This window comes from Leucoraja erinacea, chromosome 18 (assembly GCF_028641065.1).
Source record: "Leucoraja erinacea ecotype New England chromosome 18, Leri_hhj_1, whole genome shotgun sequence".
NCBI classification, from domain to species: domain Eukaryota; kingdom Metazoa; phylum Chordata; class Chondrichthyes; order Rajiformes; family Rajidae; genus Leucoraja; species Leucoraja erinaceus.
The window spans coordinates 21,312,037-21,329,907 of NC_073394.1; the positions used below are offsets into that span (position 1 = coordinate 21,312,037).

General features: G+C 45.2%; 1 protein-coding gene across 4 annotated transcripts in view; it reads right to left on the minus strand.

Annotated features, from left to right (window-relative positions):
* eps8l2 (EPS8 like 2) overlaps nt 1-17,871 on the minus strand; it is a 104,384-nt gene that overhangs the window by 61,676 nt on the left and 24,837 nt on the right. The window lies entirely within an intron of this gene.

Genomic DNA, 17,871 nt, shown 5'->3' on the forward strand with positions numbered 1-17,871 from the left:
GACCACAGAAGTTTGAAAACATGTACCTCCAGATTCAGGGATAGTTTATTCCCAGCTGTTATCAGGCAACTGAACCATCCTCTCACCAAGTGGTGAGCGTTCCTGGCCTCCCATCTACATCATTGGAGACCAGAGGATTATTTTTGTGGACTTTGTGGATCTTATACTTTGTCCTGTATCTGTACACTGTGGACAGCTTGATTGTAATCATGTATAGTCTTTCTGTGGACTGGATAGCACGCAGCAAAATGCTTTTTACAGGACCTCGGTGCACGTGACAATAAACTTAAATCATGAAGGTGACAGCTCAATCTCCTTGCGGGAATCAGTTCTGTTCTATTACTCTTTGCGATTTGTACGTTTCTATCATTGTGCATAGTATATCGTTGTCCTCAGATAATGTTTATACAACATCAGAGAGACGTGTATGGTGTAAACATCAATTGTGTTTCTTCAACAGATAAACATCACCTTAATTTTGCTGTAACTGAATCTGCTGGTACACGGTTTCACGCTTCTGCATCTGTGCCTGAACGGAAGCTGGTGAACACGGCATGGCCACGCTTGGCAAAGTCTGCCTGACGGAAGTTTGCTGCATTCCCAAGCCAATGGGAAGCATAGATGGAGGCAATGGCAGGGAGTGATAATGGACTGTCCGTGTGATGGACTGGGATGCATCTACAGCTCGCTGCAATTCCGTCAAAGCATAGAAATATATTAAAAGGGCAAAAGTAAATGTACTATTTTTAACTGGAAGTGGCAGTTACAATAGAGCAGATAAATTAACTACAAGTGTAACTGGATATGATCTAATTGCCACTGGAACTGTATCTTCAATGATATTTGACATTAAGGAAGTATTGTATAGAAGGGAAAATGGAAGGCAACTCATTTTAGAATTGTTCGTTTAAAAATCTGTATAATTACATATTTTTCTGGACACTCTTCAAGAAATAAAATGTTTTAAAAAAATGGATGTAAATTGCTGGGAAACCTGAAAGCAACTTAGTGATATTATTTCACATACAAAGGACGGCACAGTGGCACGTCAGTAGAGTTGCTGCCTAATGCCCCTGTCCCACTTAGGAAACCTGAACGGAAACCTCTGGAGACTTTGTGGCCCACCCAAGGTTTCCGTGCAGTTCCCAGAGGTTTTTGTCAGTCTCCCTACCTGCTTCCACTACCTGCAACCTCCGGCAACCACCAGCAACCTCTGGGAACTGCATGGAAACCTTGGATGGGCCGCAAAGTCTCCAGAGGTTTCCGTTCAGGTTTCCCAAGTGGGACAGGGGCATTACTGCGCCAGAGACCCAGGTTCGATCCTGACTACGGGTGCTGTCTGTACAGAGTTTGTACATTCTCCCTGTGATCGCATAGGTTTCCTCCAGGTACTCCAGTTTCCTCCCACACTCCAAAGATTCACAGGTTTGTTGGTTATTTGGCTACGGTAAAAATTGTAAATTATCCCTCATGTGTAGGATAGTGCTAGTGTACTGGGTGACCACTGGTTGGCGCAGTCTCAGTGGGCCGAAGGGCCTGTTTCCATGCCGTCTCTCTAAAGTCTGGTCCAATTACCAAAGTAAATCGTGGGCCACTAGAAAAGGCCAGGAATCCTAAACAGTGCACGCAACTTCACAGGGAGTTCAGGGAATATTTATACCCAATTTACTTTCTTTAATTAAAACCTCCCAATATTCTGACACATAAATCAGTTTGTACAAAATGTTCATTGTCTTGGCGAACTGCCATTATGATTGTCCTCCTCCCTCTAAGTTCCTTGAATAATGGAATTTTTTATGTGGGATGTGCCTTTGACAACACCACTCATCATTTTTATGATGTTAGCAGACCTAATGAAATCATCTAATGGCATGATATCAGGTAATTTATTATGGGAGGATATTGGACCTATCTTTGGAAGCTTACATTTAGTTTTATTTGGAGATACAGCATGGAAACGGGTCCTTCGGCTCACCAAGTTCATACTGACCATCGATCACCCGTTCACACTAGTTCGATGTTATCCCACTTTCTCATCCACTCCCTATTTACAGAGGTCAATGAATCTACAAACCCGCATCCAGAATCATTATCAGAATTTCCTCTTGAAGAAGTAGTGAAAGCTGTAAATACTTTCCTTAAACTGTGTTGGAAGGGGCTAGAATGCCATTTGCAGTCTTCAACACTAGAATTGTGGAAGGTTAATTTTATTTGGCTATAAATTTTGACAACTAGCAATGTCTATATTAGCAGCAGCAGTAGTAAAGGTCAGAATAAAACAGACCTGCTTTAAAAGTTGTGCCCTTTTTATGCATTAACTTAAAAGTGATGATTGATTCATCACTAAAATACCATATCTGGAGTATTGTGCTCGTATTGCAGTATTGCATTCTGCCAACCAGTCATAGGAATGGCATCTTTAAGCTGGAAAGAGTGCGGATAAGATTTATGAGGATGTTGCCAGGACTTGAGTACCTGAGCTATGGGGAGTGGTTGGGAAGGCTAGGACTTCATTCTTTGGAGTGTAGGAGGCTGAGGGGTGATCTTATATAGATGTCTAAAATCATGAGGAGAATAGGGAGGGTGAATGCACAGAGTCTTTTACCCAGAGTAGAGGAATCAACAACTCAGAGGACATAGGTTTAAGGTGAGAATGGAAAGATTTAATAGGCACCCGAGGGGCACTTTCTCACACAGAGGGTGGTGGGTACAGGGAACGAGCTGCCAGATGGGTAATTGAGGCAGGAAGACTTCACTTTAGACTATGGAGATACAGCATAAAAACAGGCCCTTTGGCTCGAGTCCGCACTGACCGGCAATCACCTCGTACACCAGCACTATCCTACATACTTGGGACAATTTACAAAAGCCAATTAACCTAAAAGCCTGTACGTCTTTAGCATGTGGGAGGAAACTGGAGCACTAAGAAAACCCACGCTATCACAGGGAGAACGTACAAACCCTGTATAGACAGCACCCATAGTCAGGATCTAACCGGGCCTTTGTGGGTGTAAGGCAGCAACTCTACCATTGCACCACTGTGCTGCCTGGTGTTATAACAACATTTAAAAAACATTTGGACAGGTACATGGTTAGGAAAAGTTGAAAGGGATATGGACCAAACGCAGGCAAATGAGACTAGCTTAGATGGGGCATCTTGGTTGCCATGGGTGAGTTGGGCCGAAGGGCCTGTTTCCATGCTATATGATAATGACTCTGATCATAGCAATGTGTTATCTTCATTCTCTCCACATACCAATGATAATAGGACATCAGCTACCACCGGTTATTATTCTGTGTGGACTTAAGCTCGATGGCAATTGTCTAAACTCGTTTAATCTATTACTTTTGGCAGTGAAAGCTTGCTTTACCCTCTTACTGCTTGTTAGCATCTAACGACCCAGTCCACTCTACAATCTGATGCAGAACAGGTTAATAGGTGGGCGGTGCGACTCTCGTCAGCAGCGGCCTCTGCAGTCTGTCTGTATTTTTATTATTTTTGTCTCATTTCTATGTAGTTTTTTATTATTTTTTGTCGGGGTATGTGTGGGGGGGGGGGGGGGGGGGGGGGGGGGGGGGGGGGGGTGGGGGTGACTTTAAAATCTTTCCCCTGCACGGGAGACCCGACCTTTTCTTTGTCGGGTCTCCGTTGTCGTTGAGGCTGGGCAACGTGGAGCGGCCTCCGGCAGGAATGACCTGCGGCTCCAGTCGCGGAGCTGCGGACTACTCACCGTCGCGGGGCTGGCCGAGTCTGGAGCGGGTGGAGCTGTGGTGGAGCGCTGCTGTGGCCCGACCCCCGAAGATTCGGAGGCTGCGGGTCTGGCGGATGGGAACGCCGGGAGCCCGCGGGTCCCTGGTGGGAGACCGCTTTTCGGGGCTTCTGCAACGGCGACTTCTCCCGCCCGAGTTGCGGGGTTGAGGAACACCTGGAGCGGGGCCTTACATCACCTCCCCGCGCGGCTTGGAATGGCCGCGGGACTTTGCGAGCGCACGCTGGGGGTTCCAACAACAGGACCCGGTGCGCGACCTTGCATCAACCGGCGTGGCTTTAATGGCCGCGGGACAATCGCCATCGCCAGCCGGGGGCTGTGACTTTGACATCGGGGGGGGGGGGGGGGGAGGGCAGTGGAGAGATAAGTCTTTTCGCCTTCCATCACAGCAATGTGATGGTTGTATGTGTACATTTTGTTGTGTCTCGGGTCTTTTTCGTTTTGTATGTATGTCTGCAGTATGCCTTCCGGGTCACTGCTCGTGCGGTCGACCGGTCGGTGCAGAGGGTAGCTTTGAATGTTTGTCTCTTCGTGTGTTGCTCATGTTTGTTGATTGTGTCCCTTTTTTAAAAAAAAGCTACTGTAATGCGCCCTTTAAATTGCCCCTCGGGGACGAATAAAGTGCTTAGAATTGGAATTGGAACCCAACGGCAGCAAGCAAGTGGGGTTGGAGGACCGGCCTCTCTTTCTCCCTGATCTTCTGCATGTTTACATCAGGCCAGCATTGAATTACAACCAGTTGTACAAAAGTCCTATTCAGACATTAAATGGATGACAAAATATCTCTGTTCTATGCTCAAACTATATCTTTGCTCGAGGCAGAGCAATTGCACACTGCAATCCAATTAATGCCTACAAGAAAAGAGAATGTATCAAACTTGATACCATTAAGCTGGGAAGAATGCTGAGAAGAATTCCGAGGAAGTTGCCAGGACCCGAGGGGCCTGAGCTATAGGGAGAGGTTGGGCACACTAGGACTTTATTCCTTGGAGTGTAGGAGGCTGAGCAGTGATCTTATAGAGGTGTATAAGATCGTCAGGCCAATAGATAGGGTGAGTGCACAAGGTAAGGGATTGAAAAAACGGAGGACATAGGTTTATGGTGAGAGGGGAAAAATTTAATAGGAACCCGAGGGGATGGAATGAGCTGCCCGAGCAAATCGGTGAGGCAGGTTCTATAACAGCATTTAAAAGACATTTGGTACATGGATAGGAAAGGTTTAGAGGGATATGGGTCAAGTGCAGGCAGGCAGGACTAGTGTAGATGGAGCTTCTTGGTTAGCATGGACAAGTTGGGCCAAAGGGCCTATTTCCATGCTATATGAATATAACTAACATTGCTAGAGGATAACTTTATTATGTAGTACATCATTTGATTCACATAGCACAGTCACATTTTGAAGTAAGGCTAAAGGGCCAGTTCCACTTGGCAATTTTTTCGGCAACTACCGGCATCATTGACTGAGGCATCAGGTCACCGAAAAATTTGCGGCACGAGACGGCGGTGACGTATGACACGTGGTGTTTTTTCAAGTGTCGTAATATTTTCTTTGTCGCCGCCGGATTTTGAATTGTTCAAAATCTTTGGCGACACTGATATGACGCCGGCAGTCGCCGAAAAAAATCGCCAAGTGGGACAGGCCCTGAACAGTAAGGCTAACATACCATGTCTATTGTGACTGCAGTAGTCATGACCCGATTGTACTAGCTTTAGTGTCTTCAATATTTTATAAAATTGATTAAACAAAAAGGTCATGGAACACTCCCTACTGAATTTTAAACCAGTGCCATCAAATCTATCACTCCCATCAGAGAAGCCAAATTGGGATTCAACTTAACTTAGAACATAGAACAATGCAGCACAGGAGCAGGCCCTTCGGCCCACAATGTCCATGCTGAGCATGATGCCAAGATAAACTAATCTCCTCTGCCTTCACTTGATTCATATCCCTCCGTTCCCTGCATATCCATGCGCCTGTCCAGAAGCCTCTTAAACACCACAATCGTATCTGCCTCCACCAGTCTTTTCTTTAACATCAAGTGCTTTAGACTTTAGTTTCAGAGATAGTGTGCAAACAGACCCTTCGGCCCTCTGAGTCCATGCCGACCAATGATTAACCCATACACTACCATGCAATATTCTAGACACGAGGGACAATTTACAATTTTTTACTGAAATCAATTAATCTACAAACTTGTACGACTTGAGTGTGGGAGGAAACCGGAGCACCCATAAAAAAAACCCCACACAGTCACAGGGAGAACATACAAACTCCACACAGACAGCACCCATAGTCAAGATCAAACACGGGTCTCTGGCACCATAAGGCACCAACTATACCGCTGCACTACATTTAATTACAAGAATTAATGCATTACCTTCATCAAGGCAGCAGGAAATTTGAATGCCACAAAAATAACTTCTGGAGGGGATGGGAGTGTGAGGAGTGGTGGCCATTCACAGTTCAGCCTGTTCTAGCTCACACAGCCCGTTTAAAATATGAAGGTTATAGATCATGAAGCTTGGTTTCAGATGAATGATGGCACTTTCCTGCTCAACATTCCCTTTATATTTTCTCTTGTTTCCAGGAGAAGCATTCTTTGGTAATTTATCTCCAAAGATGAAACTGCTTGCCTGAAACCAAACCCTAGTACGCTGTCAATTGCACATTGTTAAACTTCAAGCCCCGATGTAGTGGTTTGGTCAACAGCCAAAGTTGACTTTATCATCCACCGACCATCTCTGTTAGTTCCGTCAGAAAGGAAGGATGAGTGTTGTGAAGAAAGATGCGTCTCCCACCCCCAATACCTTGCAATCGTCTGAATGAATGAATACGTTTATTGGCCAAGTATTCACATACAAGGAATTTGCCTTGGTGCTCCGCCCGCAAGTGACAACATGACATAGTGACAGTTAAGAATGATACATGAAACATTAAACATTAATGTTTAATGAGGAAGGGTCCCAACCCGAAACGTCACCTCTCCATATTCTCTAGAGATGCTGCGTGACCCGCTAAGGACTTTGTGTCCTAAGATGCAAGTTTAATTTAATTTAAAGTACAGCATGAAACGAGACCCTTTGGATATCCCTCCATTACCTGCATATCCATGTGCCCATATAAAATATCTTAAATGCTACTACAGGTCCAGCTCCGATTTTCCAGCATTCTCCGTTAATCCTGACAATCACCCCCACCCCCTGAAAATGTGGCGCCTAAACTGAAGCGGCCGATCTAGACCCCAACGTGAATTGCCGTCTGCAGCAGGGGCCCTGGAACTCTGGCCCTGCCGGAGCTGGCAGATCCGTTCCCATAGCCGACTTCCACAGCCTACTTTGCGGGCCAGTATTACCCCCACCACCATCAGTCCATGACCTCTGTTGGGCTGGCAAAACGGATAATACGGCAAGGCTCTGGAACCAAGGGAGCTAAAAAATTAGTGGTGGACCTGTATCATATCAGCCTTCACCACCACCCCTGGCAATACATTGTGTTCAAGACACCAGCAGTTTCCTGTGTCATTAATTATAATTACTTTGCGAAAAGAGATAAAATGCCTGAACCAATTTGTCTAGGTGCTTCTTACATTAATCCTTGGAACCTTAGAAAGTGGGACTAACAATATGCTTTCATGCATCTGTTTATTCCAGCACAGAGATTTAAAAAAAAGGAATATTGGCAGAATGCAATGTAATAATGACAGTGATTTAAAGAATCCATCAGCCAAATGAACTGGCACCATTGCAGAGCAATATTGACAATGGAGCCACAAGGAACTGCAGATGTTGCAATCTAAAGCACAAATTGTCAAACAGCATTGAAACAGGCCCTTTGACCCAACCCCCAGCTATGGGAGCCAAGATTGTCCCGTCAACGGAAGGCTCGAGGCCGCCGACTGCGGGAGGCTAAAGAAGGGAAGAGATTTAACTTTTTTTTCACCTGCCATCACGGTGAGGGTGGAGGGCATCACTGTACTGGATATTTATGTTATATGGTTATATAATGGAGGGTTATGGTCTGAGTGGAGGTAGATGGGACTAGGGGAGAATAAGTGTTCGGCACGGACTAGAAGGGCCGAGATGGCCTGTTTCCGTGCTGTAATTGTTATATGGTTATAGGTGGTGTAGACAGCTTCACTGTAAATAGAACTGGTACTGTCACACTGTCTGTCCTTTATGTGAAGAGGGTCTTGGTATGAAGTCTAAAGTCTTTAAAAAAAGGGGGGCAGCACTGTGGTGCAGCTGTAGAGTTACTGCCTTCCGGGTTCAATCCAGGCTACGGGTGCTGTCTGTACATAGTTTGTATGTTCTCCCTGTATGTGGGATTTCTTCAGGTGCTCCGGTTTCCTCTAACACTTGAAAGACGTACAGGTTTGCAGTTTATTAGGCTTCTGTAAATTGTACCTCGTGTGTAGGATAGAGCTAGCGTACGGGGCAATTGCTGGTCAGCGCTGGCTCGATGGGCCAAAGGGCCTGTTCCCATACAGTATCTCTAAAGTCCAAAATCTCTCTGAGGATGGTACCAGTGGACAGAGGCATCTGTTGGAGGTTAATCGCTGAGTAATAGAATTTCTTCATGTTGGCTATCTCAGCAGCAACTTTAAGCCATTACTGGTTCTGGCGTTTCACCATTTGCAAACAGGGAAGTTATTATCGCACAGGAAATATTTATATCTCGGGAGATTAGGGTGAACCTTGACTTGGAGGTGTGCAAAGAAAGGATGGGAGTAGGATTGAGTAAAATAATCCCATAAAATTGTGACACCAAGGGGAAAAGGAAGTAAGAAAAAATGATTCACCGTCACACCAATAGACCAAAGACAGTACAGTAAATTCGACAAGTTCAACAATGTACCGTTCCTAAAGTTCCTGCTTCCTCTCTTGTGGAAGGAAGTGTTTTCTCTCAGAATTGAATTTATTAATAGTACAGTACATGGACAATAGGTGCAGGAGTAGGCCATTCAGCCCTTCGAGCCAGCACTGCCATTCAATGTGATCATGGCTAATCATTCCCAATTAGTACCCTGTTCCTGCCTTCTCCCCATATCCTCCGACTCTGCTATCTTGAAGAGCCCCATCTAGCTCTTGAAAATCAGCATCAATGGTGCTAGGCAGCAATATCAGCAACAAAGGGACACAAAGTATTTAGTTTAGTGATACAGTGCAGAAACAGGCCCTTTGACCCACCGAGACCATGCCAACCAGCAATCCCCATACACAAGCACGAGGGACGATTTACAGTTTTTACCAAAGTCAAATTAACTTGCAAATCGTTCTGTGTTTGGAGTGTTGGAGGAAACCGGAGCACCCAGAGAAAACCCACATGGACACAGGATGTACAAACTCCGTACAGACAGCACATAGTCAGTTTGAAGCCAGGTATCTAGTGCTGTAAGGCACTACTCTACCATTGTGATACTATGCCGCCCTTAACTTGGCATCACAATACCAAGTTAAACTAACCTCCTCTGCTTGCACATGATCTCTATTCCCCCATTACCTGCATATCCACGTACCCATGTAAAAACCTCTTAAACACCACTATCGTATCTGCCTCCACCACCACCCCAGGAGCACACTCCAGGCACCCACTGCTCTCTGTATAAAAAACTTTTCCCCTCTAACCTTAAAACTGTGCCCTCGGGACTAGAGCGGGGAGAAGAAGGAATGATTGGGCTCGGAGAAGTGAAGTGTGCGTATGCAGCTCGCCTGCCCTTGCCTTTATTTTGCACTATTTTCAAACACACCCATTATTTTCAGTCGTGTATCTGCAACAGACCTGATGGAACCGTGTTGGAGAACCAGTGTTGGAATAGATGACATTTCAGGTCGAGACCCTTCTTTAGATTGAGAGTCAGGGGAAAGGGAAATGAGAGATATTGAAGGTAAATAGAACAAACGAGACAGAGCCGACAATTAATCCATCTGGTTAGTGTTTTGTGAAGGAGCTGACCAAGAGTTGACAGACATAAATCAGGAACGATGTTCGTTGTTTGCTTTGGCAGACTCTCAACATCCACATTAAAACCTGATTGCACACGCCTCCCACAACTATGAATTTAAAACATAAATGCTGGACATGCAGAACTAATCCGTCAATGCCTGAAGGAGAGAAAAGCCCGGACGACATTTTAGATTTGGAACCTTCCATGCAATTGTGGTCGAATTGTTTCCCTGAAGAATTAGCCCATTAACTCACGTCGGAAGGAACTGCAGACGCTGGTTTACACTGAAATTAGACCAGAATGTTGGAGTAACTCAGCGGGTCAGGCAGTATTACTGGAGAAAATAAATAGATGACATTTTGGGTCAAGACCCTCCTTTGGTTTGAGAGTCAGGGGAAAGGGAAATGAGGGATATAGAAGGTAAATAGAACAAATGAATGAACCCATTAACTCCCTCATTTTCTCATTGCATTTGGGCTTAATTGAGATCCGGACCTCGGGTGCTGTCGGTGTGGAATTTGCACGTTAGTCTTGTAACTACACGGACTTCTTCCCACATCGCAAAGTTGCACACCACAGTGCTGCAGCAGGTTGAGCTGCTGCCTCAGTACTAGAGACTCAGTTTCAATCTTGATCCCAGGTGCTGACTGTGTGGAGTTTGCACATTCACCCCGTGACTGCTTGCGTTTCCTCTGGTTTCCTCCCACACTCCAAAGACATATAGGTTTGTAGGTTAATTGGCTTTGACAACTGTTCCTGGTGTGTAGGGTAGTGCTAGTGTATGGGGTGATCGCAGGCAGTGGCGGATGGGGCTAAAAATATTGGTTGCCAGGAGACAAAGGGGGCCCACTTCATCAGGGGCCCACTTCATCAGGGGCCCACTTGATATAGGGGCCCCACTTGCCATCGGGCAAGCTGACACCCTGGCCAGTCCGCCACTGATCGCAGGTCGGCGTGGGCTGAAGGGCCTGTTTCTGCACTGTATCTCTAAAGTCTACAGTTAAAAGGAATTACTTGACCTTCCACAATGACACTACTGTTCAGTCTTTGTAACATGATGGCGAAATACCTGTTGAAATAACTTCCAAAATATTCACGAGCGAGTTTCTATTGACTAAATGAGTAACTTGACGTAATTTGGCTCAGCTGGTTAAGGGACAGGCATTCACAGCACAGATCACCAGTCAGTCACATGAATCATCATCAAACATAAGAGACAACATCCACCTGATAGAGAAATGTAGAGGAACCAGTTTTTCAAGTCCCTCCACACTCTGGAGAAGTATTTTCCATTCCTGTTAACATTTTTTGCTAACATTCGCAAAATGTGAAGTTTCAATACTTCCATATCTTCTGTTGAATTGAATTTATTGAAGACACCATTGAAACTGGCCATTCGGCCCACCCAGTCCATGCTGACCAGCGATCACCTTATTGCGCTGGTTCGATGTTAACCCATGTTCTCTTCAATGGATTCGTAAGGGGGTCAAAGTTTAAAGTGGATGTGCAGGACAAGTTTCCTTTACACAGAGGGGTGGTGGGGGCCTGGAATGCACAGCCTGAGGGGGCGGTGGAGGCAGATCCGGTAATGGCGTTTAAGAGAGTGTTGGCCAGGCACATGGATATGCAGGGAAGGGAGGGATATGGAACATGTGCAGGCAGGGGTGAATAGTTTAACTTTTTTTAAAGTTCAGTTTAGTTTAGAGATACAGAACGGAAACAGGCCCTTTGGCCCACTAAGTCCATGCCGACCAACAATCCTCGTACACCAGGATAGGAGTCTATCCTACACTCTAGGGACAATTTACAATCTTTACTGGAGCCATGTAACCTACAAAGCTGTACGTCTTTGGAGTGTGTGGGAGGAAAACGGAGCACCCGGTGGAAAACCCACGCGTTCACGGGGCAAACACCCAAACTCCATACACCAGCATCCACATTCAGTATGTTCTCTGGCATTGAAGCCACCAACTATACCACTGCGACACTGTGCCACCCTTAACTTGCCGTCATGTTTGGCGCAGACAATGTGGGCTGAAGAACCTGCTCATGTGCTGTACTGTTCTATACCGAAGATAGACACAAAATGCTGGAGTAACTCAGCGGGGCAGGCAGCATCTCTGGAGAGCATGAATGGGTGATGTTTCTGGACTGAAACGTCACCCATTCATTTCCTCCAGAGATGCTGCCTGTCCCGCTGAGATGCTCCTGCATTTAGTGCTGATCTTCGGTGTAAACCAGCATCTGCAGTTCCTTCCTACACTGTTTTATGTTCTACTTGTACATTTGTCAAAGGGCTGCAGATCTTCTGCAAGGGAAAAGGGAAAAGCTGTAACCTGCTCAGACTGTATAAAGTTGTACAGTGTAGATGTCGGCCCTTCATCCATCACGTCTATGCTGACCATCATGCTGATCCATTCTGATCCCACCGGCCTGTGTTAATTCCACATCTCTCTATGCCCTGCTAATTCAAGTGCATGTTGAATGTTACTGTACCCGTCTCCACCTTTGGCAGTTCATTCCAACTAATCTTTATGTGGAAAACATGTCCCTCGAATCCCCTTCAAACACATTCTCAAAGAACAGAGAGCTTCTGATGAGGTAGATTAGGATAAAAGTCACTGAAGGCCAATAAACGAATCAATCCTGTTCTCTGACAGGTTTACTGCATTTTTAGGCTATCAGTCCTAGAGAACATTTCAAGAATGTAAAGCAGCCCCAGTTAACTGAAAAAATTAATCTGATCCTACACAGCAAGAGATCCTCAAAACTGATCATTGATGCGTAAAGGCCCACTCATGCACAAGCAAGTCACAGTAAGGGTCCTTAAAGGGAATCTACCCAAGTAGGGGGGGGAATCCATCACTGGGCAGCACAGTGGTGCAGCTAGTAGAGCCGCCCAGTGTTGGACTATGAGCGCCAGGTTCGATCCTGACCTCGGGCGCAGTCAGTGTGTAGAGTTTGTACGTTCCTTCTGAGACCACGTTAGTTTCTTCCGGATGCTCCGGTTTCCTCTCTCATCCCAAAGATGTGCAGATTTGTAGGTTAATTGGTCTCTGAAAATAGCCCCCTAGCATGTCGGGAGTGGACGCAAAAGTGGGATAAGATAGGAGTGTGAATGGGTGATCGACGGTCAGTGTGGATGGGTGGGCCGACAAGCCTGTTTCTACACCATATCTTTCAATTCCATTATAATTTTAATTTCAATTTTAATTCCAATTTTTATTACAATTCAATGGGGCATCTTGGTTAGCATGGGCAAGTTGGGCAAAGGGCCTGTTTCCATGCTATATAGCTCCATGGCTAACTCGCATTGTAATACACCAGGCACCATCAGATTCTTAAAAAGACGCAAAGTGCTGGAATAACTAAGCGGGTCAGGCTGCATCTCTGGAGAATATGGATAGGTGATGTTTTGGGTCGAGACACTTCTCCTACCATCAGATCCTTGTGCGGCAAGGCGTGTGGTAATCCTTGTGACATTGTCAAGGGGTGTAAGATTAGAAGGAAGTTACCTCAAATAACGGCTATGGTGCACCAACATTTCCAGGTGATTTCCAATCTACCCAATAAACTATGCTTAATCATACTCTACAAGATGAGTCAGCAACATAAATGTGGGTGTGGGCAACCAACCTCTATTGTTTAATTATCCATCTATTTATATTCTTTCACTCGACACTACTTTGAAGCTCGTAGCTTTGCACTTTGACTTCCATGATGTACTGCACAGTTGATAGTCTGAAGAAGGGTCCTGGCCCGAAACATCATCCATCCTTTTTCCCCCAGAGATGCTGCCTGACCCACTCAGTTACTCCAGCACTTTGCATCTATAATAGGGTCCCTTCTGAACAATTGTGACTTCCACACACTTCACCCTATGCTTAATTTTAACTCGTGCACATTTTAAAATTTCAAGTTACTCATCAATGCTTTAGCAATTCAGCACTAGATGGTTGCGGTGGGCACTTTTATAGAGTCATAGCTTCATACAGCACAGAATCAGATAGCACAGTGGGCGACAGATAGCACAATGGGCTAAGAGTTCGGCTGGCGACCGGAAGGTAGCCGGTTCAAATCCCGCTTGGAGTGCATACTGTCGTTGTGTCCTTGGGCAAGACACTTCACCCACCTTTGCCTGTAATGGAATGTAATTACGGCAGCAGGCGCGGGCACACCGCGACGCCCTGTGTCTCCCTTTCAAGGGAGATGCTAAAAATGCATTTCGTTGTCTCTGTACTGTACACTGACAATGACAATAAATTGAATCATTTCATTTCATTTTTTTTTCATCAGGCCTTTCAGCCCAACTTGTCCATGTTGACCAGGTTGCCCCATCCTAAGCTAATTGCATTTGCCCTGGTTTCACCTGTATCCCTCTAAACCTTTCCTACCCCTGTCCCTGTCCAAGTGTCTTTTAAATATTGTTACAGTACCTGCCCCAACTACCTCCTCTGGCAGCTCGTTCCATATACCCACCACCCTCTGGGTGACAACTTGTCCCTCAGATTCCTATTAAAACTTTCCCCTCTTACTTAAACCCATGTCCTCTAGTTCTTCATTCCCCTTCCCTGGGTAAAATACTTGGCATTCACCCTATTTGTTCCCCTCATGATTTTATACACCTCTATAAGATCACACCTCGACCTCCTGCGCTTCAAGGAATAGTCCTGGCCTGCACAACCTCTCCCTATAGCTCAGGCCCTAGAGTCCTGGCAACATCCATATTAGTCGTCTCTGCACTCTTCCCAGCATAATGACATCTTCCTGTAGCAGGGTGCCCAAAATGGAACACAATACCCCAAGTGCGTGCTCACCAATGTCTTGTACAACTTGTATTGGTTTATTATTACCAATTGTACCAAGTGAAAAGCTTTTGTTTGCATGTTTTCCAATTAAATCAGATCATGCTATACATGATGCAAATCAGTCATAAGTACAACAGGTAGATCAAGGAGAAAAATACCAGATTGCAGACAATAATTTACAGTGTTGAGGCATTGCAGTCCCAGAGAAAACTCAGAGGTCTGCAATGAGGTAGGTTGGAAGATCGGGACTACATCCTAGCTAATGGAAGGGCTGTTCGGTAGTGTGAAAACAGTGGTGAAGAAGCTGTTCTCGAGTCTGATGGTACATGTTTCAAGTTTTTGTATATTCTGCCCAATGGGAGAGGGGAGAAGAAAGAATGAAAACAGTCCTTAATTATGTTAGTTGTTTTCCCCTAAGGTAGCGTGAGGTTTAGAGGTACAGCATAGAAACACGCCCTTTGGCCCACCGAGTGTATGCCAACCAACAATCACCTGTCTGTCCTACACACCAGGGACAATTCACAGAAGCCAATTAACCTGCAAATCACCCCGTCTTTGTAGTGTGGAAGGAAACTGGAGAACCCGGAGAAAACCCACACAATCACAGGGAGAACGTGGAAAGTCCGTACAGACAGCTTACAAATAAGGCCAGCTTGTACACCAATGCTCCAGTTAATACCATCAACCAAAGGAATGAACTTTGCTTGTGTGAAATTCTGTACTTTATGAGGCAGGAATCTTATAGAAACTTACAAAATTCTTAAGGGGTTGGACAGGCTAGATGCAGGAAGATTGTTCCCGATGTTGTGGAAGTCCAGAACAAGGGGTCACAGTTTAAGGATAAAGGGGAAATCGTTTAGGACTGAGATGAGAAAAATATTTTTTACACTGAGAGTGTTGAATCTCAGGAATTCTCTGCCACAGAATGTAGTTGAGGCCAGTTCATTGGCTATATTTTAGAGGGAGTTAGATGTGGCCCTTGTGGCTAAAGGGATCAGGGGGTATGGAGAGAAGGCAGGTACAGGATACTGAGTTGGATGATTAGCCATGATCATATTGAATGGCGGTGCAGGCTCGAAGGGCAGAATGGCCTACTCCTGCACCTATTTTCTATGTTTTTATGAGCTCTTTTTGCTTCCCCATGTTAAAACTTCAATCTAGTTGGTTTTCCAATGAATGTCTAAGTCATTATCATTTACAAATCACCTGCTCCTGTTTATTTGAAAAAGAGCTTGTGAAACAACAACAAACAAACATCTGTGATATTTGTGTCCCCATTTCATCAATATTATCTTAGTTTAACGCTATCGTGTTCAGCATTGACATTATGGTCCGAAGGGCCTGTTCCTGTGCTATATACACAGTTCAGCGTAGGAAGGAACTGCAGATGCTGGTTTACACTGAAGATAAACACAAAAAGCTGAAGAAGGGTCTCGACCCGAAATGTCACGCATTCCTTCTACCCAGAGATGCTGCTTGTCCCGCTGAGTTACTCCAGCATTTTGTGACTGTTCTAGGTTCTACTTATATATTTTCCTGTCAATGCGCTGCAAATTTTGTGCATGAGAAATGGGAAAAGCTGTAACTTGCTCAGAACAAATGTATAAAAATGCACAGCGCAGAATCAGCCCTTTGGCCCATCGCGTCAATGCTGACCATCACGCCAGTCCATACTGTTCCCACAGGCCTGTGTTAATTTCACATCTCTCTATGCCCGATCATTCATTTGCCGGCTAAATGTTACTGTTCCCGTCTCTGCCTCATCCACTGGCCATTCATTCCAACTAAACTTTATGTGGAAAAAAAAAACACCCATCAACTCCCCTTCAAAATGGAGAATGCGGTGTTATCCTGCCCTGTAGATGCGTTGGAGAGGTTCCTGTGCATGGGCATCATTCTGCAAGTCACCCATAGTCCATAGCAAGACCCACCTCAAGAGATCAACAGTCCGGGTGAGGGAGATGGAAAGTGGACCAGAGTATTAGCTGGATTACTTCTCCTTACATTTACAGGGATCTCCACTTCCCTCCTCTGGTCCTACATCGCTTTGAACCCCATTGGCTGAACCTCCAGTGTTAGTTCTGAGAATTATCTGCAATGGGTGGCACGATAGAGCAGCGATAGAGTTGCTGCCTTAAAGCACCACAGACCCGGGTTCAATCCTTTCCACTTGTGCTGTCCGTACGGAGTTTATACGTTCTAATTGGCTTGGTAAAATTATAAATTGCCCCTAGTGTGTAGCATAGCATTAGTGTGTGGAGATCACTGGTTGGCACAGACTAAATGGGCCGAAGGGCCTGTTTCTGCTTTGTTTCTCTAAACTAAACTTCCCAAGGCTGTGCACCAGAGTGCATCGGATTTGTACTTTTGCGTATATTAAAAGTTGTTTCAAAAGAGGATAGAGGTCATCATAAACTTGTGGACAAACAGGTGTGGGCAGTTGAAAGGATGGGCATTAACTAGGCAGCATGTTTATCTTGTATTACTATTTGGAGTTGGATCAGTGAATGAATAAGCAAAGATTAGTAGATTATGTTATTTACATATTTAAGTCAATCGTGACTTAAAATTGCTAGGATTGACACTGGTCAGGAAACGGGAGACTTCAATAGCGATTCGGCTCAGAAGAGTACTCAGAAGCAACTGAACCATCCTACCAACAACTAGAGAGCAGTCCTGAACTACTACTGACCTCATTGGAGATCCTCGGACTATCTCCAACTTTGATCGGTCCTTACTGGCATTATCTTGCACTATATGTTATTCCTTTTTATCTGTATCTGTAGACTGTGAATGGCTCAATTGTATCCATGTGTTGTCTTTGCGCTGACTGGTTAGTTTTTATTTAGTTTTTGAGATACAGCGACCCCTTCGGCCCACCGAGTCCATACCAACCAGTGATCCCCGCACATTAACACTATCTGACACACACTAGGGACAATTTATATTTATATCAAGCAAATTAACCTACAAACCTGTACGTCTTTGGAGTGTAGGAGGAAGCAAAGACCTCAGGGAAAACCCACGCAGTCACAGGGAGAACATACAAACTCAGTACAGACAGCACCCGTAGCAAGGATCGAACCTGGGTATCTGGCGCTGGCTCTACCACTACACCACCGGTTAGCACACAAGCTTTTCACTGTACCTCAGAACACATGACAATAAACTAAACAGTCTCGTCACACACTCTCTCGGACTTCATTCTACGGTAATGAATAAGCATTAATGAGGTATCTCCAAATAAAGATGATTACGTGATGTGGAAGACTGGTTTTAGGTTTGATTCTAGGTCAGCTGGTGGTTGAGCTGGAAAAGCTGGTCCAATTTCGAACCCATCACCACCTT